Below are 21255 nucleotides of genomic sequence, written 5' to 3' on the forward strand. Positions count from 1 at the left end.
ACACACACTCTCACGCACTCACCCTCTGGCCTGGGGGCGGGGGCTGGGTTTCGCCGTAGGTGGCCAAGCCGAAGGGGACCTTTGAGACCTCGGATGCGAGGAAGTCCGGGGGTCCCCACGGGTGATTGCCAGCCCAGGGCGCTGCGTCCAGCCGGGCCCGCCGGCCCAAGGCTGACGCCCCCTCCCTTAGGGAAGCTGCTTCTGCCGCACGGCCTCTCTCTGAGGTGTGTCACGGTCTGTGCCAGTGTGTCTATCTCGGAGCGGATGCCATCCCCTGTCCCCTGTCTGTCTCCCGTTCTCCGTCTCTCTGTCAGTCGCTCGGTGTCTCCCTCTCTCTGTCTCTCCCTCCCCGTGTGTGCCTGCGCGCTCGTGTCTGTCTGTCTGTCTGTCTGTCTGTCTGTCTGCATCTGCCTCGCGCCGTCTTGGGAGTGTGTCTCTGAACCTTCATCTCTTTCTGTCTCTGTCTCTCCTGACCCCCGGCCTCCCACGGGTGCTATGGCTGTGGCCCTGGCTGCCGCGCTGGCGCCGGCCGGCTGTCTCACGTGGCGTGGGTGCCTGCGAGTGTCTGTGTGTCTGTCCGTGTGCCTGCATGTCGCTCGTCTGCTCCCTCCGGAAGGTCCTGTGCTTGGAGGGTGGCGTGGGGGCAAGGGGGGCCTCGGGAGGGCGAAGGGGCGGGGCGGACGAGCTCTTGGTTCACCGCGCTGGTGGCTCCAGGTGGCTTTGGGCACCGGGCAGGTGCCGGGCAGGATGGGCGCTCAGGGCCACGTCTGGGCTGCGCACAGGCCCGCAGGAGGCTCAGAGGACCGCGGGCCCCAGCGGGCCCGAAGCCAGAGAGCTCCGGGGCCACGTGGCCCTGAGCAGCGAAGGCCTTGGTGGGGTGGCGGGGGGGGGGGGGGGGGGAGGCGGGGGGAGGGGGGCGGCGCGGGGAGGGGGGAGAGGTGGCTGAGGGGGGCGGCGGCCTCCGAGCGGGGCCGGGCCTGGAGGGTCCCAGGGTGAGAGAGCGCCAAGACCTCCGCCCGCCTCACCCCTCCGCGCCCCTCACCCCACCCCACCCCACCCCACCCCACCCCACCCCACGCCCGATCCGCCCAGGCATGCCGGGCCGGCTGCTCCGGGTCCAGGGTCCCGGGTCCCGGAAGCCCCGTGGTCCCCCGGGCCGGGCCAGGCGGGTGCTGGCCGGGGGTGGCGGTGTGCGGGGGCGGAGCGGCGTCGGCCGGCCACACGGCCGCCGGGACTCCGGTCGCGGGTCGTGCAGCTCAAGTGCAGCGCGCGCTCCGTGGAGAGCTGCGGCCGGCTGGCCGAGCGGCAGGTCGGAGCGAAAGGCAGGCGCAGCGCAGGGCTCTTAGGGCGCCCGGCGGCAGCCGCCCCCGTCTACGGCCATACACCCTGAACGCGCCCGATCTTGTCTGATCTCGGAAGCTAAGCAGGGTCGGGCCTGGTTAGTACTTGGATGGGAGACCGCCTGGGAATACCGGGTGCTGTAGGCTTTTCTTTCTTTCTTTTTTTTTTTTTTGCCTCCCCGCTCCTTTAGCGCCCGTCCCCCACCCCCGCAAGCCCCACCTGCCGCTGGCCCCTCGCACCCCAGCGCGCTCAGAGCGGTCGCCTGCCTTCCAGCCCTCCCGGGGGTGGGTGGCCGGGGCCCCGACTCCCGCTGCAGACCTGGGTTGCCTCCGGGCGGCCCGCGAGCCCTCCGCATTCGACTTCCAGGAAACCAGAGGACCGGCGAGGGCGGGGGTGGAGGGGGTGCTCTCTCTCTGGGGCTCCCTTGGCAGGCCTCAGGCACTTCTGGGCGGGGCCCCGGCCCCAGCCCCCGCCGCAGCCGCAGCCCCCGGCCCGTCCCCAGCCCCACCCCTCGACGCATCCTCGCAGGCAACCGCTGGGTCTCCCGCAGGCGCGCGCGCACAAACACTCACACACACACACACACAAAAACAGTCACGCACACACACACCCCGCCCCACCGCCGCCGAGAAAGGTCAAGAGCCGGAGACCACAGGTAAGGGAGACGGAGAAACAGGGAGAGAGAGAGACAGACAGCAAGAGGACCACACAGACTTCCAAACCCCCGGCCGCCACACCCTGTCCCCTCCATTCTGGGTTTCCCCCGGCCCCCAGTCGACCGGACCCCACCGTCGCCCACCGACACTCACACACACACTCTCACGCACTCACCCTCTGGCCTGGGGGCGGGGGCTGGGTTTCGCCGTAGGTGGCCAAGCCGAAGGGGACCTTTGAGACCTCGGATGCGAGGAAGTCCGGGGGTCCCCACGGGTGATTGCCAGCCCCAGGGCGCTGCGTCCAGCCGGGGCCCGCCGGCCCAAGGCTGACGCCCCCTCCCTTAGGGAAGCTGCTTCTGCCGCACGGCCTCTCTCTGAGGTGTGTCACGGTCTGTGCCAGTGTGTCTATCTCGGAGCGGATGCCATCCCCTGTCCCTGTCTGTCTCCCGTTCTCCGTCTCTCTGTCAGTCGCTCGGTGTCTCCCTCTCTCTGTCTCTCCCTCCCCGTGTGTGCCTGCGCGCTCGTGTCTGTCTGTCTGTCTGTCTGTCTGTCTGCATCTGCCTCGCGCCGTCTTGGGAGTGTGTCTCTGAACCTTCATCTCTTTCTGTCTCTGTCTCTCCTGACCCCCGGCCTCCCACGGGTGCTATGGCTGTGGCCCTGGCTGCCGCGCTGGCGCCGGCCGGCTGTCTCACGTGGCGTGGGTGCCTGCGAGTGTCTGTGTGTCTGTCCGTGTGCCTGCATGTCGCTCGTCTGCTCCCTCCGGAAGGTCCTGTGCTTGGAGGGTGGCGTGGGGGCAAGGGGGCCTCGGGAGGGCGAAGGGGCGGGGCGGACGAGCTCTTGGTTCACCGCGCTGGTGGCTCCAGGTGGCTTTGGGCACCGGGCAGGTGCCGGGCAGGATGGGCGCTCAGGGCCACGTCTGGCTGCGCACAGGCCCGCAGGAGGCTCAGAGGACCGCGGGCCCCAGCGGGCCCCGAAGCCAGAGAGCTCCGGGGCCACGTGGCCCTGAGCAGCGAAGGCCTTGGTGGGGTGGCGGGGGGGGGGGGGAGGCGGGGGGAGGGGGGCGGCGCGGGGAGGGGGGAGAGGTGGCTGAGGGGGCGGCGGCCTCCGAGCGGGGCCGGGCCTGGAGGGTCCCAGGGTGAGAGAGCGCCAAGACCTCCGCCCCGCCTCACCCCTCCGCGCCCCTCACCCCACCCCACCCCACCCCACCCCACCCCACCCCACGCCCGATCCGCCGCAGGCATGCCGGGCCGGCTGCTCCGGGTCCAGGGTCCCGGGTCCCGGAAGCCCCGTGGTCCCCCGGGCCGGGCCAGGCGGGTGCTGGCCGGGGGTGGCGGTGTGCGGGGGCGGAGCGGCGTCGGCCGGCCACACGGCCGCCGGGACTCCGGTCGCGGGTCGTGCAGCTCAAGTGCAGCGCGCGCTCCGTGGAGAGCTGCGGCCGGCTGGCCCGAGCGGCAGGTCGGAGCGAAAGGCAGGCGCAGCGCAGGGCTCTTAGGGCGCCCGGCGGCAGCCGCCCCCGTCTACGGCCATACCACCCTGAACGCGCCCGATCTCGTCTGATCTCGGAAGCTAAGCAGGGTCGGGCCTGGTTAGTACTTGGATGGGAGACCGCCTGGGAATACCGGGTGCTGTAGGCTTTTCTTTCTTTCTTTTTTTTTTTTTGCCTCCCCTCTCCTTTAGCGCCCGCCCCCACCCCCGCAAGCCCCACCTGCCGCTGGCCCCTCGCACCCCAGCGCGCTCAGAGCGGTCGCCTGCCTTCCAGCCCCTCCCGGGGTGGGTGGCCGGGGCCCCGACTCCCCGCTGCAGACCTGGGTTGCCTCCGGGCGGCCCGCGAGCCCCTCCGCATTCGACTTCCAGGAAACCAGAGGACCGGCGAGGGCGGGGGTGGAGGGGGTGCTCTCTCTCTGGGGCTCCCTTGGCAGGCCTCAGGCACTTCTGGGCGGGGCCCCGGCCCCAGCCCCCGCCGCAGCCGCAGCCCCCGGCCCGTCCCCAGCCCCACCCCTCGACGCATCCTCGCAGGCAACCGCTGGGTCTCCCGCAGGCGCGCGCGCACAACACTCACACACACACACACACAAAACAGTCACGCACACACACACCCCGCCCCACCGCCGCCGAGAAAGGTCAAGAGCCGGAGACCACAGGTAAGGGAGACGGAGAAACAGGAGAGAGAGAGACAGACAGCAAGAGGACCACACAGACTTCCAAACCCCCGGCCGCCACACCCTGTCCCCTCCATTCTGGGTTCCCCCCGGCCCCCAGTCGACCGGACCCCACCGTCGCCCACCGACACTCCACACACACTCTCACGCACTCACCCTCTGGCCTGGGGGCGGGGGCTGGGTCTCGCCGTAGGTGGCCAAGCCGAAGGGGACCTTTGAGACCTCGGATGCGAGGAAGTCCGGGGGTCCCCACGGGTGATTGCCAGCCCCAGGGCGCTGCGTCCAGCCGGGGCCCGCCGGCCCAAGGCTGACGCCCCCTCCCTTAGGGAAGCTGCTTCTGCCGCACGGCCTCTCTCTGAGGTGTGTCACGGTCTGTGCCAGTGTGTCTATCTCGGAGCGGATGCCATCCCCTGTCCCCTGTCCGTCTCCCGTTCTCCGTCTCTCTGTCAGTCGCTCGGTGTCTCCCTCTCTCTGTCTCTCCCTCCCGTGTGTGCCTGCGCGCTCGTGTCTGTCTGTCTGTCTGTCTGTCTGTCTGTCTGCATCTGCCTCGCGCCGTCTTGGGAGTGTGTCTCTGAACCTTCATCTCTTTCTGTCTCTGTCTCTCCTGACCCCCGGCCTCCCACGGGTGCTATGGCTGTGGCCCTGGCTGCCGCGCTGGCGCCGGCCGGCTGTCTCACGTGGCGTGGGTGCCTGCGAGTGTCTGTGTGTCTGTCCGTGTGCCTGCATGTCGTTCGTCTGCTCCCTCCGGAAGGTCCTGTGCTTGGAGGGCGGCGTGGGGCAAGGGGGGCCTCGGGAGGGCGAAGGGGCGGGGCGGACGAGCTCTTGGTTCACCGCGCTGGTGGCTCCAGGTGGCTTTGGGCACCGGGCAGGTGCCGGGCAGGATGGGCGCTCAGGGCCACGGCTGGGCTGCGCACAGGCCCGCAGGAGGCTCAGAGGACCGCGGGCCCCAGCGGGCCCCGAAGCCAGAGAGCTCCGGGGCCACGTGGCCCTGAGCAGCGAAGGCCTTGGTGGGGTGGCGGGGGGGGGGGGGGGGGGGAGAGGCGGGGGGAGGGGGGCGGGGCGGGGAGGGGGGAGAGGTGGCTGAGGGGGGCGGCGGCTTCCGAGCGGGGCCGGGCCTGGAGGGTCCCAGGGTGAGAGAGCGCCAAGACCTCCGCCCCGCCTCACCCCTCCGCGCCCCTCACCCCACCCACCCCACCCCACCCCACCCCACCCCACGCCCGATCCGCCGCAGGCATGCCGGGCCGGCTGCTCCGGGTCCAGGGTCCCGGGTCCCGGAAGCCCCGTGGTCCCCCGGGCCGGGCCAGGCGGGTGCTGGCCGGGGGTGGCGGTGTGCGGGGGGCGGAGCGGCGTCGGCCGGCCACACGGCCGCCGGGACTCCGGTCGCGGGTCGTGCAGCTCAAGTGCAGCGCGCGCTCCGTGGGGAGCTGCGGCCGGCTGGCCCGAGCGGCAGGTCGGAGCGAAAGGCAGGCGCAGCGCAGGGCTCTTAGGGCGCCCGGCGGCAGCCGCCCCCGTCTACGGCCATACCACCCTGAACGCGCCCGATCTCGTCTGATCTCGGAAGCTAAGCAGGGTCGGGCCTGGTTAGTACTTGGATGGGAGACCGCCTGGGAATACCGGGTGCTGTAGGCTTTTCTTTCTTTCTTTTTTTTTTTTTTGCCTCCCCTCTCCTTTAGCGCCGCCCCCCACCCCCGCAAGCCCCACCTGCCGCTGGCCCCTCGCACCCCAGCGCGCTCAGAGCGGTCGCCTGCCTTCCAGCCCCTCCCGGGGTGGGTGGCCGGGGCCCCGACTCCCGCTGCAGACCTGGGTTGCCTCCGGGCGGCCCGCGAGCCCCTCCGCATTCGACTTCCAGGAAACCAGAGGACCGGCGAGGGCGGGGGTGGAGGGGGTGCTCTCTCTCTGGGGCTCCCTTGGCAGGCCTCAGGCACTTCTGGGCGGGGCCCCGGCCCCAGCCCCCGCCGCAGCCGCAGCCCCCGGCCCGTCCCCAGCCCCACCCCTCGACGCATCCTCGCAGGCAACCGCTGGGTCTCCCGCAGGCGCGCGCGCACAACACTCACACACACACACACACAAAACAGTCACGCACACACACACCCCGCCCCACCGCCGCCGAGAAAGGTCAAGAGCCGGAGACCACAGGTAAGGGAGAACGGAGAAACAGGGAGAGAGAGAGACAGACAGCAAGAGGACCACACAGACTTCCAAACCCCCGGCCGCCACACCCTGTCCCCTCCATTCTGGGTTCCCCCCGGCCCCCAGTCGACCAGACCCCACCGTCGCCCACCGACACACTCACACACACACTCTCACGCACTCACCCTCTGGCCTGGGGGCGGGGGCTGGGTCTCGCCTTAGGTGGCCAAGCCGAAGGGGACCTTTGAGACCTCGGATGCGAGGAAGTCCGGGGGTCCCCACGGGTGATTGCCAGCCCCAGGGCGCTGCGTCCAGCCGGGGCCCGCCGGCCCAAGGCTGACGCCCCCTCCCTTAGGGAAGCTGCTTCTGCCGCACGGCCTCTCTCTGAGGTGTGTCACGGTCTGTGCCAGTGTGTCTATCTCGGAGCGGATGCCATCCCCTGTCCCCTGTCCGTCTCCCGTTCTCCGTCTCTCTGTCAGTCGCTCGGTGTCTCCCTCTCTCTGTCTCTCCCTCCCCGTGTGTGCCTGCGCGCTCGTGTCTGTCTGTCTGTCTGTCTGTCTGTCTGCATCTGCCTCGCGCCGTCTTGGGAGTGTGTCTCTGAACCTTCATCTCTTTCTGTCTCTGTCTCTCCTGACCCCCGGCCTCCCACGGGTGCTATGGCTGTGGCCCTGGCTGCCGCGCTGGCGCCGGCCGGCTGTCTCACGTGGCGTGGGTGCCTGCGAGTGTCTGTGTGTCTGTCCGTGTGCTGCATGTCGTTCGTCTGCTCCCTCCGGAAGGTCCTGTGCTTGGAGGGCGGCGTGGGGGCAAGGGGGGCCTCGGGAGGGCGAAGGGGCGGGGCGGACGAGCTCTTGGTTCACCGCGCTGGTGGCTCCAGGTGGCTTTGGGCACCGGGCAGGTGCCGGGCAGGATGGGCGCTCAGGGCCACGGCTGGGCTGCGCACAGGCCCGCAGGAGGCTCAGAGGACCGCGGGCCCCAGCGGGCCCCGAAGCCAGAGAGCTCCGGGGCCACGTGGCCCTGAGCAGCGAAGGCCTTGGTGGGGTGGTGGGGGGGGGGGGGGGGAGGAGGCGGGGGGAGGGGGGCGGGGCGGGGAGGGGGGAGAGGTGGCTGAGGGGGGCGGCGGCTTCCGAGCGGGGCCGGGCCTGGAGGGTCCCAGGGTGAGAGAGCGCCAAGACCTCCGCCCCGCCTCACCCCTCCGCGCCCCTCACCCCACCCCACCCCACCCCACCCCACCCCACCCCACGCCCGATCCGCCGCAGGCATGCCGGGCCGGCTGCTCCGGGTCCAGGGTCCCGGGTCCCGGAAGCCCCGTGGTCCCCGGGCCGGGCCAGGCGGGTGCTGGCCGGGGGTGGCGGTGTGCGGGGGGCGGAGCGGCGTCGGCCGGCCACACGGCCGCCGGGACTCCGGTCGCGGGTCGTGCAGCTCAAGTGCAGCGCGCGCTCCGTGGAGAGCTGCGGCCGGCTGGCCCGAGCGGCAGGTCGGAGCGAAAGGCAGGCGCAGCGCAGGGCTCTTAGGGCGCCCGGCGGCAGCCGCCCCCGTCTACGGCCATACCACCCTGAACGCGCCCGATCTCGTCTGATCTCGGAAGCTAAGCAGGGTCGGGCCTGGTTAGTACTTGGATGGGAGACCGCCTGGGAATACCGGGTGCTGTAGGCTTTTCTTTCTTTCTTTCTTTTTTTTTTTGCCTCCCCTCTCCTTTAGCGCCCGCCCCCCACCCCCGCAAGCCCCACCTGCCGCTGGCCCCTCGCACCCCAGCGCGCTCAGAGCGGTCGCCTGCCTTCCAGCCCCTCCCGGGGTGGGTGGCCGGGGCCCCGACTCCCGCTGCAGACCTGGGTTGCCTCCGGGCGGCCCGCGAGCCCCTCCGCATTCGACTTCCAGGAAACCAGAGGACCGGCGAGGGCGGGGGTGGAGGGGGTGCTCTCTCTCTGGGGCTCCCTTGGCAGGCCTCAGGCACTTCTGGGCGGGGCCCCGGCCCCAGCCCCCGCCGCAGCCGCAGCCCCCGGCCCGTCCCCAGCCCCACCCCTCGACGCATCCTCGCAGGCAACCGCTGGGTCTCCCGCAGGCGCGTGCGCACAACACTCACACACACACACACACAAAACAGTCACGCACACACACACCCCGCCCCACCGCCGCCGAGAAAGGTCAAGAGCCGGAGACCACAGGTAAGGGAGACGGAGAAACAGGGAGAGAGAGAGACAGACAGCAAGAGGACCACACAGACTTCCAAACCCCCGGCCGCCACACCCTGTCCCCTCCATCTGGGTTCCCCCCGGCCCCCAGTCGACCGGACCCCACCGTCGCCCACCGACACACTCACACACACACTCTCACGCACTCACCCTCTGGCCTGGGGGCGGGGGCTGGGTCTCGCCGTAGGTGGCCAAGCCGAAGGGGACCTTTGAGACCTCGGATGCGAGGAAGTCCGGGGGTCCCCACGGGTGATTGCCAGCCCCAGGGCGCTGCGTCCAGCCGGGGCCCGCCGGCCCAAGGCTGACGCCCCCTCCCTTAGGGAAGCTGCTTCTGCCGCACGGCCTCTCTCTGAGGTGTGTCACGGTCTGTGCCAGTGTGTCTATCTCGGAGCGGATGCCATCCCCTGTCCCCTGTCCGTCTCCCGTTCTCCGTCTCTCTGTCAGTCGCTCGGTGTCTCCTCTCTCTGTCTCTCCCTCCCCGTGTGTGCCTGCGCGCTCGTGTCTGTCTGTCTGTCTGTCTGTCTGTCTGCATCTGCCTCGCGCCGTCTTGGGAGTGTGTCTCTGAACCTTCATCTCTTTCTGTCTCTGTCTCTCCTGACCCCCGGCCTCCCACGGGTGCTATGGCTGTGGCCCTGGCTGCCGCGCTGGCGCCGGCCGGCTGTCTCACGTGGCGTGGGTGCCTGCGAGTGTCTGTGTGTCTGTCCGTGTGCCTGCATGTCGCTCGTCTGCTCCCTCCGGAAGGTCCTGTGCTTGGAGGGCGGCGTGGGGCAAGGGGGGCCTCGGGAGGGCGAAGGGGCGGGGCGGACGAGCTCTTGGTTCACCGCGCTGGTGGCTCCAGGTGGCTTTGGGCACCGGGCAGGTGCCGGGCAGGATGGGCGCTCAGGGCCACGGCTGGGCTGCGCACAGGCCCGCAGGAGGCTCAGAGGACCGCGGGCCCCAGCGGGCCCCGAAGCCAGAGAGCTCCGGGGCCACGTGGCCCTGAGCAGCGAAGGCCTTGGTGGGGTGGCGGGGGGGGGGGGGGGAGCGGGGGGAGGGGGGCGGCGCGGGGAGGGGGGAGAGGTGGCTGAGGGGGGCGGCGGCCTCCGAGCGGGGCCGGGCCTGGAGGGTCCCAGGTGGAGAGCGCCAAGACCTCCCGCCCCGCCTCACCCCTCCGCGCCCTCACCCCCCCCACCCCACCCCACCCCACCCCACCCCACGCCCGATCCGCCGCAGGCATGCCGGGCCGGCTGCTCCGGGTCCAGGGTCCCGGGTCCCGGAAGCCCCGTGGTCCCCGGGCCGGGCCAGGCGGGTGCTGGCCGGGGGTGGCGGTGTGCGGGGGGCGGAGCGGCGTCGGCCGGCCACACGGCCGCCGGGACTCCGGTCGCGGGTCGTGCAGCTCAAGTGCAGCGCGCGCTCCGTGGAGAGCTGCGGCCGGCTGGCCCGAGCGGCAGGTCGGAGCGAAAGGCAGGCGCAGCGCAGGGCTCTTAGGGCGCCCGGCGGCAGCCGCCCCCGTCTACGGCCATACCACCCTGAACGCGCCCGATCTCGTCTGATCTCGGAAGCTAAGCAGGGTCGGGCCTGGTTAGGTACTTGGATGGGAGACCGCCTGGGAATACCGGGTGCTGTAGGCTTTCTTTCTTTCTTTTTTTTTTTTTTTGCCTCCCCGCTCCTTTAGCGCCCGTCCCCCACCCCCCGCAAGCCCCACCTGCCGCTGGCCCCTCGCACCCCAGCGCGCTCAGAGCGGTCGCCTGCCTTCCAGCCCCTCCCGGGTGGGTGGCCGGGCCCCGACTCCCGCTGCAGACCTGGGTTGCCTCCGGGCGGCCCGCGAGCCCCTCCGCATTCGACTTCAGGAAACCAGAGGACCGGCGAGGGCGGGGGTGGAGGGGGTGCTCTCTCTCTGGGGCTCCCTTGGCAGGCCTCAGGCACTTCTGGGCGGGGCCCCGGCCCCAGCCCCCGCCGCAGCCGCAGCCCCCGGCCCGTCCCCAGCCCCACCCCTCGACGCATCCTCGCAGGCAACCGCTGGGTCTCCCGCAGGCGCGCGCGCACAACACTCACACACACACACACACAAAACAGTCACGCACACACACACCCCGCCCCCACCGCCGCCGAGAAAGGTCAAGAGCCGGAGACCACAGTAAGGGAGACGGAGAAACAGGGAGAGAGAGAGACAGACAGCAAGAGGACCACACAGACTTCCAAACCCCCGGCCGCCACACCCTGTCCCCTCCATTCTGGGTTTCCCCCGCCCCAGTCGACCGGACCCCACCGTCGCCCACGACACTCACACACACACTCTCACGCACTCACCCTCTGGCCTGGGGGCGGGGGCTGGGTTTCGCCGTAGGTGGCCAAGCCGAAGGGGACCTTTGAGACCTCGGATGCGAGGAAGTCCGGGGGTCCCCACGGGTGATTGCCAGCCCCAGGGCGCTGCGTCCAGCCGGGCCGCCGGCCCAAGGCTGACGCCCCCTCCCTTAGGAAGCTGCTTCCTGCCGCACGGCCTCTCTCTGAGGTGTGTCACGGTCTGTGCCAGTGTGTCCTATCTCGGAGCGGATGCCATCCCCCTGTCCCCTGTCTGTCTCCCGTTCTCCGTCTCTCTGTCAGTCGCTCGGTGTCTCCCTCTCTCTGTCTCTCCCTCCCCGTGTGTGCCTGCGCGCTCGTGTCTGTCTGTCTGTCTGTCTGTCTGTCTGTCTGCATCTGCCTCGCGCCGTCTTGGGAGTGTGTCTCTGAACCTTCATCTCTTTCTGTCTCTGTCTCTCCTGACCCCCGGCCTCCCACGGGTGCTATGGCTGTGGCCCTGGCTGCCGCGCTGGCGCCGGCCGGCTGTCTCACGTGGCGTGGGTGCCTAGTGGCGTGGGTGCCTGCGAGTGTCTGTGTGTCTGTCCGTGTGCCTGCATGTCGCTCGTCTGCTCCCTCCGGAAGGTCCTGTGCTTGGAGGGTGGCGTGGGGGCAAGGGGGGCCTCGGAGGGCGAAGGGGCGGGGCGGACGAGCTCTTGGTTCACCGCGCTGGTGGCTCCAGGTGGCTTTGGGCACCGGGCAGGTGCCGGGCAGGATGGGCGCTCAGGGCCACGTCTGGGCTGCGCACAGGCCCGCAGGAGGCTCAGAGGACCGCGGGCCCCAGCGGGCCCCGAAGCCAGAGAGCTCCGGGGCCACGTGGCCCTGAGCAGCGAAGGCCTTGGTGGGGTGGCGGCGGGGGGGGGGGGGGGGAGGCGGGGGGAGGGGGGCGGCGCGGGGAGGGGGGAGAGGTGGCTGAGGGGGGCGGCGGCCTCCGAGCGGGGCCGGGCCTGGAGGGTCCCAGGGTGAGAGAGCGCCAAGACCTCCGCCCCGCCTCACCCCTCCGCGCCCCTCACCCCACCCCACCCCACCCCACCCCACCCCACCCCACGCCCGATCCGCGCAGGCATGCCGGGCCGGCTGCTCCGGGTCCAGGGTCCCGGGTCCCGGAAGCCCCGTGGTCCCCCGGGCCGGGCCAGGGCGGGTGCTGGCCGGGGGTGGCGGTGTGCGGGGGGCGGAGCGGCGTCGGCCGGCCACACGGCCGCCGGGACTCCGGTCGCGGGTCGTGCAGCTCAAGTGCAGCGCGCGCTCCGTGGAGAGCTGCGGCCGGCTGGCCCGAGCGGCAGGTCGGAGCGAAAGGCAGGCGCAGCGCAGGGCTCTTAGGGCGCCCGGCGGCAGCCGCCCCCGTCTACGGCCATACCACCCTGAACGCGCCCGATCTCGTCTGATCTCGGAAGCTAAGCAGGGTCGGGCCTGGTTAGTACTTGGATGGGAGACCGCCTGGGAATACCGGGTGCTGTAGGCTTTTCTTTCTTTCTTTTTTTTTTTTTTGCCTCCCCGCTCCTTTAGCGCCCGTCCCCCACCCCCGCAAGCCCCACCTGCCGCTGGCCCCTCGCACCCCAGCGCGCTCAGAGCGGTCGCCTGCCTTCCAGCCCCTCCCGGGGTGGGTGGCCGGGGCCCCGACTCCCGCTGCAGACCTGGGTTGCCTCCGGGCGGCCCGCGAGCCCCTCCGCATTCGACTTCCAGGAACCAGAGGACCGGCGAGGGCGGGGGTGGAGGGGGTGCTCTCTCTCTGGGGCTCCCTTGGCAGGCCTCAGGCACTTCTGGGCGGGGCCCCGGCCCCAGCCCCCGCCGCAGCCGCAGCCCCCGGCCCGTCCCCAGCCCCACCCCTCGACGCATCCTCGCAGGCAACCGCTGGGTCTCCCGCAGGCGCGCGCGCACAACACTCACACACACACACACACAAAACAGTCACGCACACACACACCCCGCCCCACCGCCGCCGAGAAAGGTCAAGAGCCGGAGACCACAGGTAAGGGAGACGGAGAAACAGGGAGAGAGAGAGACAGACAGCAAGAGGACCACACAGACTTCCAAACCCCCGGCCGCCACACCCTGTCCCCTCCATTCTGGGTTCCCCCCGGCCCCCAGTCGACCGGACCCCACCGTCGCCCACCGACACACTCACACACACACTCTCACGCACTCACCCTCTGGCCTGGGGGCGGGGGCTGGGTCTCGCCGTAGGTGGCCAAGCCGAAGGGGACCTTTGAGACCTCGGATGCGAGGAAGTCCGGGGGTCCCCACGGGTGATTGCCAGCCCCAGGGCGCTGCGTCCAGCCGGGGCCCGCCGGCCCAAGGCTGACGCCCCCTCCCTTAGGAAGCTGCTTCTGCCGCACGGCCTCTCTCTGAGGTGTGTCACGGTCTGTGCCAGTGTGTCTATCTCGGAGCGGATGCCATCCCCTGTCCCCTGTCCGTCTCCCGTTCTCCGTCTCTCTGTCAGTCGCTCGGTGTCTCCCTCTCTCTGTCTCTCCCTCCCCGTGTGTGCCTGCGCGCTCGTGTCTGTCTGTCTGTCTGTCTGTCTGTCTGTCTGCATCTGCCTCGCGCCGTCTTGGGAGTGTGTCTCTGAACCTTCATCTCTTTCTGTCTCTGTCTCTCCTGACCCCCGGCCTCCCACGGGTGCTATGGCTGTGGCCCTGGCTGCCGCGCTGGCGCCGGCCGGCTGTCTCACGTGGCGTGGGTGCCTGCGAGTGTCTGTGTGTCTGTCCGTGTGCCTGCATGTCGTTCGTCTGCTCCCTCCGGAAGGTCCTGTGCTTGGAGGGCGGCGTGGGGGCAAGGGGGGCCTCGGGAGGGCGAAGGGGCGGGGCGGACGAGCTCTTGGTTCACCGCGCTGGTGGCTCCAGGTGGCTTTGGGCACCGGGCAGGTGCCGGGCAGGATGGGCGCTCAGGGCCACGGCTGGGCTGCGCACAGGCCCGCAGGAGGCTCAGAGGACCGCGGGCCCCAGCGGGCCCCGAAGCCAGAGAGCTCCGGGGCCACGTGGCCCTGAGCAGCGAAGGCCTTGGTGGGGTGGCGGGGGGGGGGGGGGGGGGGGGGAGGAGGCGGGGGAGGGGGGCGGGGCGGGGAGGGGGGAGAGGTGGCTGAGGGGGGCGGCGGCTTCCGAGCGGGGCCGGGCCTGGAGGGTCCCAGGGTGAGAGAGCGCCAAGACCTCCGCCCCGCCTCACCCCTCCGCGCCCCTCACCCCACCCCACCCCACCCCACCCCACCCCACCCCACGCCCGATCCGCCGCAGGCATGCCGGGCCGGCTGCTCCGGGTCCAGGGTCCCGGGTCCCGGAAGCCCCGTGGTCCCCCGGGCCGGGCCAGGCGGGTGCTGGCCGGGGGTGGCGGTGTGCGGGGGCGGAGCGGCGTCGGCCGGCCACACGGCCGCCGGGACTCCGGTCGCGGGTCGTGCAGCTCAAGTGCAGCGCGCGCTCCGTGGGGAGCTGCGGCCGGCTGGCCCGAGCGGCAGGTCGGAGCGAAAGGCAGGCGCAGCGCAGGGCTCTTAGGGCGCCCGGCGGCAGCCGCCCCCGTCTACGGCCATACCACCCTGAACGCGCCCGATCTCGTCTGATCTCGGAAGCTAAGCAGGGTCGGGCCTGGTTAGTACTTGGATGGGAGACCGCCTGGGAATACCGGGTGCTGTAGGCTTTTCTTTCTTTCTTTTTTTTTTTTTTGCCTCCCCGCTCCTTTAGCGCCCGTCCCCCACCCCCGCAAGCCCCACCTGCCGCAGGCCCTCGCACCCCAGCGCGCTCAGAGCGGTCGCCTGCCTTCCAGCCCCTCCCGGGGTGGGTGGCCGGGGCCCGACTCCCGCTGCAGACCTGGGTTGCCTCCGGGCGGCCCGCGAGCCCCTCCGCATTCGACTTCCAGGAAACCAGAGGACCGGCGAGGGCGGGGGTGGAGGGGTGCTCTCTCTCTGGGGCTCCCTTGGCAGGCCTCAGGCACTTCTGGGCGGGGCCCCGGCCCCAGCCCCCGCCGCAGCCGCAGCCCCCGGCCCGGCCCCAGCCCCACCCCTCGACGCATCCTCGCAGGCAACCGCTGGGTCTCCCGCAGGCGCGCGCGCACAACACTCACACACACACACACACAAAACAGTCACGCACACACACACCCCGCCCCACCGCCGCCGAGAAAGGTCAAGAGCCGGAGACCACAGGTAAGGGAGACGGAGAAACAGGGAGAGAGAGAGACAGACAGCAAGAGGACCACACAGACTTCCAAACCCCGGCCGCCACACCCTGTCCCCCCATTCTGGGTTTCCCCGGCCCCAGTCGACCGGACCCCACCGTCGCCCCACCGACACTCACACACACACTCTCACGCACCTCACCCTCTGGCCTGGGGGCGGGGGCTGGGTTTCCGCCGTAGGTGGCCAAGCCGAAGGGGACCTTTGAGACCTCGGATGCGAGAAGTCCGGGGGTCCCCACGGGTGATTGCCAGCCCCAGGGCGCTGCGTCCGCCGGGGCCCGCCGGCCCAAGGCTGACGCCCCCTCCCTTAGGGAAGCGGCTTCTGCCGCACGGCCTCTCTCTGAGGTGTGTCACGGTCTGTGCCAGTGTGTCTATCTCGGAGCGGATGCCATCCCCTGTCCCTGTCTGTCTCCCGTTCTCCGTCTCTCTGTCAGTCGCTCGGTGTCTCCCTCTCTCTGTCTCTCCCTCCCCGTGTGTGCCTGCGCGCTCGTGTCTGTCTGTCTGTCTGTCTGTCTGTCTGTCTGCATCTGCCTCGCGCCGTCTTGGAGTGTGTCTCTGAACCTTCATCTCTTTCTGTCTCTGTCTCTCCTGACCCCCGGCCTCCCACGGGTGCTATGGCTGTGGCCCTGGCTGCCGCGCTGGCGCCGGCCGGCTGTCTCACGTGGCGTGGGTGCCTGCGAGTGTCTGTGTGTCTGTCCGTGTGCCTGCATGTCGCTCGTCTGCTCCCTCCGGAAGGTCCTGTGCTTGGGGGTGGCGTGGGGGCAAGGGGGGCCTCGGGAGGGCGAAGGGGCGGGGCGGACGAGCTCTTGGTTCACCGCGCTGGTGGCTCCAGGTGGCTTTGGGCACCGGGCAGGTGCCGGGCAGGATGGGCGCTCAGGGCCACGTCTGGGCTGCGCACAGGCCCGCAGGAGGCTCAGAGGACCGCGGGCCCCAGCGGGCCCCGAAGCCAGAGAGCTCCGGGGCCACGTGGCCCTGAGCAGCGAAGGCCTTGGTGGGGGGCGGGGGGCGGGGGGGGGGGGGGGGGGAGGGGGGGGCGCGGGGAGGGGGGAGAGGTGGCTGAGGGGGGCGGCGGCCTCCGAGCGGGGCCGGGCCTGGAGGGTCCCAGGGTGAGAGAGCGCCAAGACCTCCGCCCCGCCTCACCCCTCCGCGCCCCTCACCCACCCCAACCCCACCCCACCCCACCCCACCCCACGCCCGCTCCGCCGCAGGCATGCCGGGCCGGCTGCTCCGGGTCCAGGGTCCCGGGTCCCGGAAGCCCCGTGGTCCCCCGGGCCGGGCCAGGGCGGGTGCTGGCCGGGGTGGCGGTGTGCGGGGGGCGGAGCGGCGTCGGCGGCCACACGGCCGCCGGGACTCCGGTCGCGGGTCGTGCAGCTCAAGTGCAGCGCGCGCTCCGTGGAGAGCTGCGGCCGGCTGGCCCGAGCGGCAGGTCGGAGCGAAAGGCAGGCGCAGCGCAGGGCTCTTAGGGCGCCCGGCGGCAGCCGCCCCCGTCTACGGCCATACCACCCTGAACGCGCCCGATCTTGTCTGATCTCGGGAAGCTAAGCAGGGTCGGGCCTGGTTAGTACTTGGATGGGAGACCGCCTGGGAATACCGGGTGCTGTAGGCTTTTCTTTCTTTCTTTTTTTTTTTTTTGCCTCCCCGCTCCTTTAGCCGCCCGTCCCCCACCCCCGCAAGCCCCACCTGCCGCTGGCCCCTCGCACCCCAGCGCGCTCAGAGCGGTCGCCTGCCTTCCAGCCCCTCCCGGGGTGGGTGGCCGGGGCCCCGACTCCCGCTGCAGACCTGGGTTGCCTCCGGGCGGCCGCGAGCCCCTCCGCATTCGACTTCCAGGAAACCAGAGGACCGGCGAGGGCGGGGGTGGAGGGGGTGCTCTCTCTCTGGGGCTCCCTTGGCAGGCCTCAGGCACTTCTGGGCGGGCCCCGGCCCCAGCCCCCGCCGCATGCAGCCCCCGGCCCGTCCCCGGCCACCCACCAGACGCATCCTCGCAGACGCGCCGCCGGGTCTCACGCAGGCGGCCGCGCGCTGCTCTGCCCGCACACACACAAAACAGTCTTCCCCACCTGCCACTTCTGCGCCCGCGAAAGGTCCGCGGAGACCTGAGTAAGGGGCGGGAGAAACAGGGAGAGAGAGGACAGACAGCAAGGGGACCACACAGACTTCTGCAGCCCAAGGCCGCCCCCATGTCCTCCGTGCTTCTGGAGTTCCCCCGGCCCCCGACAGGCCGGACCCCGTCTTGCAACACTCACACACACACTCTCCGCCTCCCTCCTGGCCTGGGAGGGCGGGGGCTGGGTGCCGCCGTAGGTGGCCAAGCCGAAGGATAGGGGACCTTTGAGACCTCGGATGCGAGGAAGTCCGGGGGTCCCCACGGGTGATTGCCAGCCCCAGGGCGCTGCGTCCAGCCGGGGCCCGCCGGCCCAAGGCTGACGCCCCTCCCTTAGGGAAGCTGCTTCTGCCGCACGGCCTCTCTCTGAGGTGTGTCACGGTCTGTGCCAGTGTGTCTATCTCGGAGCGGATGCCATCCCCTGTCCCCTGTCCGTCTCCCGTTCTCCGTCTCTCTGTCAGTCGCTCGGTGTCTCCCTCTCTCTGTCTCTCCCTCCCCGTGTGTGCCTGCGCGCTCGTGTCTGTCTGTCTGTCTGTCTGTCTGCATCTGCCTCGCGCCGTCTTGGGAGTGTGTCTCTGAACCTTCATCTCTTTCTGTCTCCTGTCTCTCCTGACCCCCGGCCTCCCACGGGTGCTATGGCTGTGGCCCTGGCTGCCGCGCTGGCGCCGGCCGGCTGTCTCACGTGGCGTGGGTGCCTGCGAGTGTCTGTGTGTCTGTCCGTGTGCCTGCATGTCGCTCGTCTGCTCCCTCCGGAAGGTCCTGTGCTTGGAGGGCGGCGTGGGGGCAAGGGGGGCCTCGGGAGGGCGAAGGGGCGGGGCGGACGAGCTCTTGGTTCACCGCGCTGGTGGCTCCAGGTGGCTTTGGGCACCGGGCAGGTGCCGGGCAGGATGGGCGCTCAGGGCCACGGCTGGGCTGCGCACAGGCCCGCTGGAGGCTCAGAGAGCTCCGGGGCCACGTGGCCCTGAGCAGCGAAGGCCTTGGTGGGGTGGCGGGGGCGGGGGGGGGGGGGGGGGGGGGAGGCGGGGGGGAGGGGGGCGGGGCGGGGAGGGGGGGAGAGGTGGCTGAGGGGGGCGGCGGCCTCCGAGCGGGGCCGGGCCTGGAGGGTCCCAGGGTGGGAGAGCGCCAAGACCTCCGCCCCGCCTCACCCCTCCGCGCCCCTCACCCCACCCCACCCCACCCCACCCCACCCCACCCCACCCCACGCCCGATCCGCCGCAGGCATGCCGGGCCGGCTGCTCCGGGTCCAGGGTCCCGGGTCCGGAAGCCCCGTGGTCCCCCGGGCCGGGCCAGGCGGGTGCTGGCCGGGGGTGGCGGTGTGCGGGGGGCGGAGCGGCGTCGGCCGGCCACACGGCCGCCGGGACTCCGGTCGCGGGTCGTGCAGCTCAAGTGCAGCGCGCGCTCCGTGGAGAGCTGCGGCCGGCTGGCCCGAGCGGCAGGTCGGAGCGAAAGGCAGGCGCAGCGCAGGGCTCTTAGGGCGCCCGGCGGCAGCCGCCCCCGTCTACGGCCATACCACCCTGAACGCGCCCGATCTCGTCTGATCTCGGAAGCTAAGCAGGGTCGGGCCTGGTTAGTACTTGGATGGGAGACCGCCTGGGAATACCGGGTGCTGTAGGCTTTTCTTTCTTTCTTTTTTTTTTTTTGCCTCCCCTCTCCTTTAGCGCCCGCCCCCCACCCCGCAAGCCCCACCTGCCGCTGGCCCCTCGCACCCCAGCGCGCTCAGAGCGGTCGCCTGCCTTCCAGCCCCTCCCGGGGTGGGTGGCCGGGGCCCCGACTCCCGCTGCAGACCTGGGTTGCCTCCGGGCGGCCCGCGAGCCCCTCCGCATTCGGCTTCCAGGAAACCAGAGGACCGGCGAGGGCGGGGGTGGAGGGGGTGCTCTCTCTCTGGGGCTCCCTTGGCAGGCCTCAGGCACTTCTGGGCGGGGCCCCGGCCCCAGCCCCCGCCGCAGCCGCAGCCCCCGGCCCGTCCCCAGCCCCACCCCTCGACGCATCCTCGCAGGCAACCGCTGGGTCTCCCGCAGGCGCGCGCGCACAACACTCACACACACACACACAAAACAGTCACGCACACACACACCCCGCCCCACCGCCGCCGAGAAAGGTCAAGAGCCGGAGACCACAGGTAAGGGAGACGGAGAAAGAGGGAGAGAGAGAGACAGACAGCAAGAGGACCACACAGACTTCCAAACCCCCGGCCGCCACACCCTGTCCCCTCCATTCTGGGTTCCCTCCGGCCCCCAGTCGACCAGACCCCACCGTCGCCCACCGACACACTCACACACACACTCTCACGCACTCACCCTCTGGCCTGGGGGCGGGGGCTGGGTCTCGCCGTAGGTGGCCAAGCCGAAGGGGACCTTTGAGACCTCGGATGCGAGGAAGTCCGGGGGTCCCCACGGGTGATTGCCAGCCCCAGGGCGCTGCGTCCAGCCGGGGCCCGCCGGCCCAAGGCTGACGCCCCCTCCCTTAGGGAAGCTGCTTCTGCCGCACGGCCTCTCTCTGAGGTGTGTCACGGTCTGTGCCAGTGTGTCTATCTCGGAGCGGATGCCATCCCCTGTCCCCTGTCCGTCTCCCGTTCTCCGTCTCTCTGTCAGTCGCTCGGTGTCTCCCTCTCTCTGTCTCTCCCTCCCCGTGTGTGCCTGCGCGCTCGTGTCTGTCTGTCTGTCTGTCTGTCTGCATCTGCCTCGCGCCGTCTTGGGAGTGTGTCTCTGAACCTTCATCTCTTTCTGTCTCTGTCTCTCCTGACCCCCGGCCTCCCACGGGTGCTATGGCTGTGGCCCTGGCTGCCGCGCTGGCGCCGGCCGGCTGTCTCACGTGGCGTGGGTGCCTGCGAGTGTCTGTGTGTCTGTCCGTGTGCCTGCATGTCGCTCGTCTGCTCCCTCCGGAAGGTCCTGTGCTTGGAGGGCGGCGTGGGGGCAAGGGGGGCCTCGGGAGGGCGAAGGGGCGGGGCGGACGAGCTCTTGGTTCACCGCGCTGGTGGCTCAGGTGGCTTTGGGCACCGGGCAGGTGCCGGGCAGGATGGGCGCTCAGGGCCACGGCTGGGCTGCGCACAGGCCCGCTGGAGGCTCAGAGGACCGCGGGCCCCAGCGGGCCCCGAAGCCAGAGAGCTCCGGGGCCACGTGGCCCTGAGCAGCGAAGGCCTTGGTGGGGTGGCGGGGGGGGGGGTGGGGGGGGGGGGGAGGCGGGGGGAGGGGGCGGGGCGGGGAGGGGGGAGAGGTGGCTGAGGGGGGCGGCGGCCTCCGAGCGGGGCCGGGCCTGGAGGGTCCAGGGTGGGAGAGCGCCAAGACCTCCGCCCCGCCTCACCCCTCCGCGCCCCTCACCCCACCCCACCCCACCCCACCCCACCCCACCCCACCCCACGCCCGATCCGCCGCAGGCATGCCGGGCCGGCTGCTCCGGGTCCAGGGTCCCGGGTCCCGGAAGCCCCGTGGTCCCCCGGGCCGGGCCAGGCGGGTGCTGGCCGGGGGTGGCGGTGTGCGGGGGGCGGAGCGGCGTCGGCCGGCCACACGGCCGCCGGGACTCCGGTCGCGGGTCGTGCAGCTCAAGTGCAGCGCGCGCTCCGTGGAGAGCTGCGGCCGGCTGGCCCGAGCGGCAGGTCGGAGCGAAAGGCAGGCGCAGCGCAGGTCTCTTAGGGCGCCCGGCGGCAGCCGCCCCCGTCTACGGCCATACCACCCTGGAACGCGCCCGATCTCGTCTGATCTCGGAAGCTAAGCAGGGTCGGGCCTGGTTAGTACTTGGATGGGAGACCGCCTGGGAATACGGGTGCTGTAGGCTTTTCTTTCTTTCTTTTTTTTTTTTTTGCCTCCCCTCTCCTTTAGCGCCCGCCCCCCACCCCCGCAAGCCCCACCTGCCGCTGGCCCCTCGCACCCCAGCGCGCTCAGAGCGGTCGCCTGCCTTCCAGCCCCTCCCGGGGTGGGTGGCCGGGGCCCCGACTCCCGCTGCAGGACCTGGGTTGCCTCCGGGCGGCCCGCGAGCCCCTCCGCATTCGGCTTCCAGGAAACCAGAGGACCGGCGAGGGCGGGGGTGGAGGGGGTGCTCTCTCTCTGGGGCTCCCTTGGCAGGCCTCAGGCACTTCTGGGCGGGGCCCCGGCCCCAGCCCCCGCCGCAGCCGCAGCCCCCGGCCCGTCCCCAGCCCCACCCCTCGACGCATCCTCGCAGGCAACCGCTGGGTCTCCCGCAGGCGCGCGCGCACAACACTCACACAC

General features: G+C 71.4%; 10 non-coding genes across 10 annotated transcripts; all 10 read left to right on the top strand.

The window, feature by feature from the left end:
* Positions 1-1369: 1369 nt before the first annotated feature.
* Positions 1370-1487, top strand: LOC147343230 (5S ribosomal RNA). Its single transcript, XR_015157230.1, has one exon. It is a non-coding gene; the product is annotated as a 5S ribosomal RNA (ribosomal RNA).
* A 2025-nt stretch (positions 1488-3512) lies between these two features.
* Positions 3513-3631, top strand: LOC147343231 (5S ribosomal RNA). The gene has a single exon (XR_015157265.1). It is a non-coding gene; the product is annotated as a 5S ribosomal RNA (ribosomal RNA).
* Positions 3632-5666: 2035 nt separating this feature from the next.
* Positions 5667-5785, top strand: LOC147343232 (5S ribosomal RNA). Its single transcript, XR_015157266.1, has one exon. It is a non-coding gene; the product is annotated as a 5S ribosomal RNA (ribosomal RNA).
* Positions 5786-7820: 2035 nt separating this feature from the next.
* On the top strand, positions 7821-7939 carry LOC147343233 (5S ribosomal RNA). Its single transcript, XR_015157267.1, has one exon. It is a non-coding gene; the product is annotated as a 5S ribosomal RNA (ribosomal RNA).
* Positions 7940-9965: 2026 nt separating this feature from the next.
* On the top strand, positions 9966-10085 carry LOC147343234 (5S ribosomal RNA). Its single transcript, XR_015157224.1, has one exon. It is a non-coding gene; the product is annotated as a 5S ribosomal RNA (ribosomal RNA).
* A 2049-nt stretch (positions 10086-12134) lies between these two features.
* LOC147343235 (5S ribosomal RNA) lies at positions 12135-12253 on the top strand. Its single transcript, XR_015157268.1, has one exon. It is a non-coding gene; the product is annotated as a 5S ribosomal RNA (ribosomal RNA).
* Positions 12254-14296: 2043 nt separating this feature from the next.
* LOC147343236 (5S ribosomal RNA) lies at positions 14297-14415 on the top strand. Its single transcript, XR_015157269.1, has one exon. It is a non-coding gene; the product is annotated as a 5S ribosomal RNA (ribosomal RNA).
* Positions 14416-16438: 2023 nt separating this feature from the next.
* Positions 16439-16558, top strand: LOC147343237 (5S ribosomal RNA). The gene has a single exon (XR_015157229.1). It is a non-coding gene; the product is annotated as a 5S ribosomal RNA (ribosomal RNA).
* A 1991-nt stretch (positions 16559-18549) lies between these two features.
* LOC147343238 (5S ribosomal RNA) lies at positions 18550-18668 on the top strand. The gene has a single exon (XR_015157270.1). It is a non-coding gene; the product is annotated as a 5S ribosomal RNA (ribosomal RNA).
* A 2037-nt stretch (positions 18669-20705) lies between these two features.
* On the top strand, positions 20706-20824 carry LOC147343239 (5S ribosomal RNA). The gene has a single exon (XR_015157228.1). It is a non-coding gene; the product is annotated as a 5S ribosomal RNA (ribosomal RNA).
* Positions 20825-21255: the final 431 nt, after the last annotated feature.

Source organism: Bos grunniens, chromosome 28 (assembly GCF_055505025.1).
Source record: "Bos grunniens cultivar Pamir isolate PY7600 chromosome 28, Bosgru_T2T1.0, whole genome shotgun sequence".
Taxonomy (NCBI): Eukaryota; Metazoa; Chordata; class Mammalia; order Artiodactyla; family Bovidae; genus Bos; species Bos grunniens.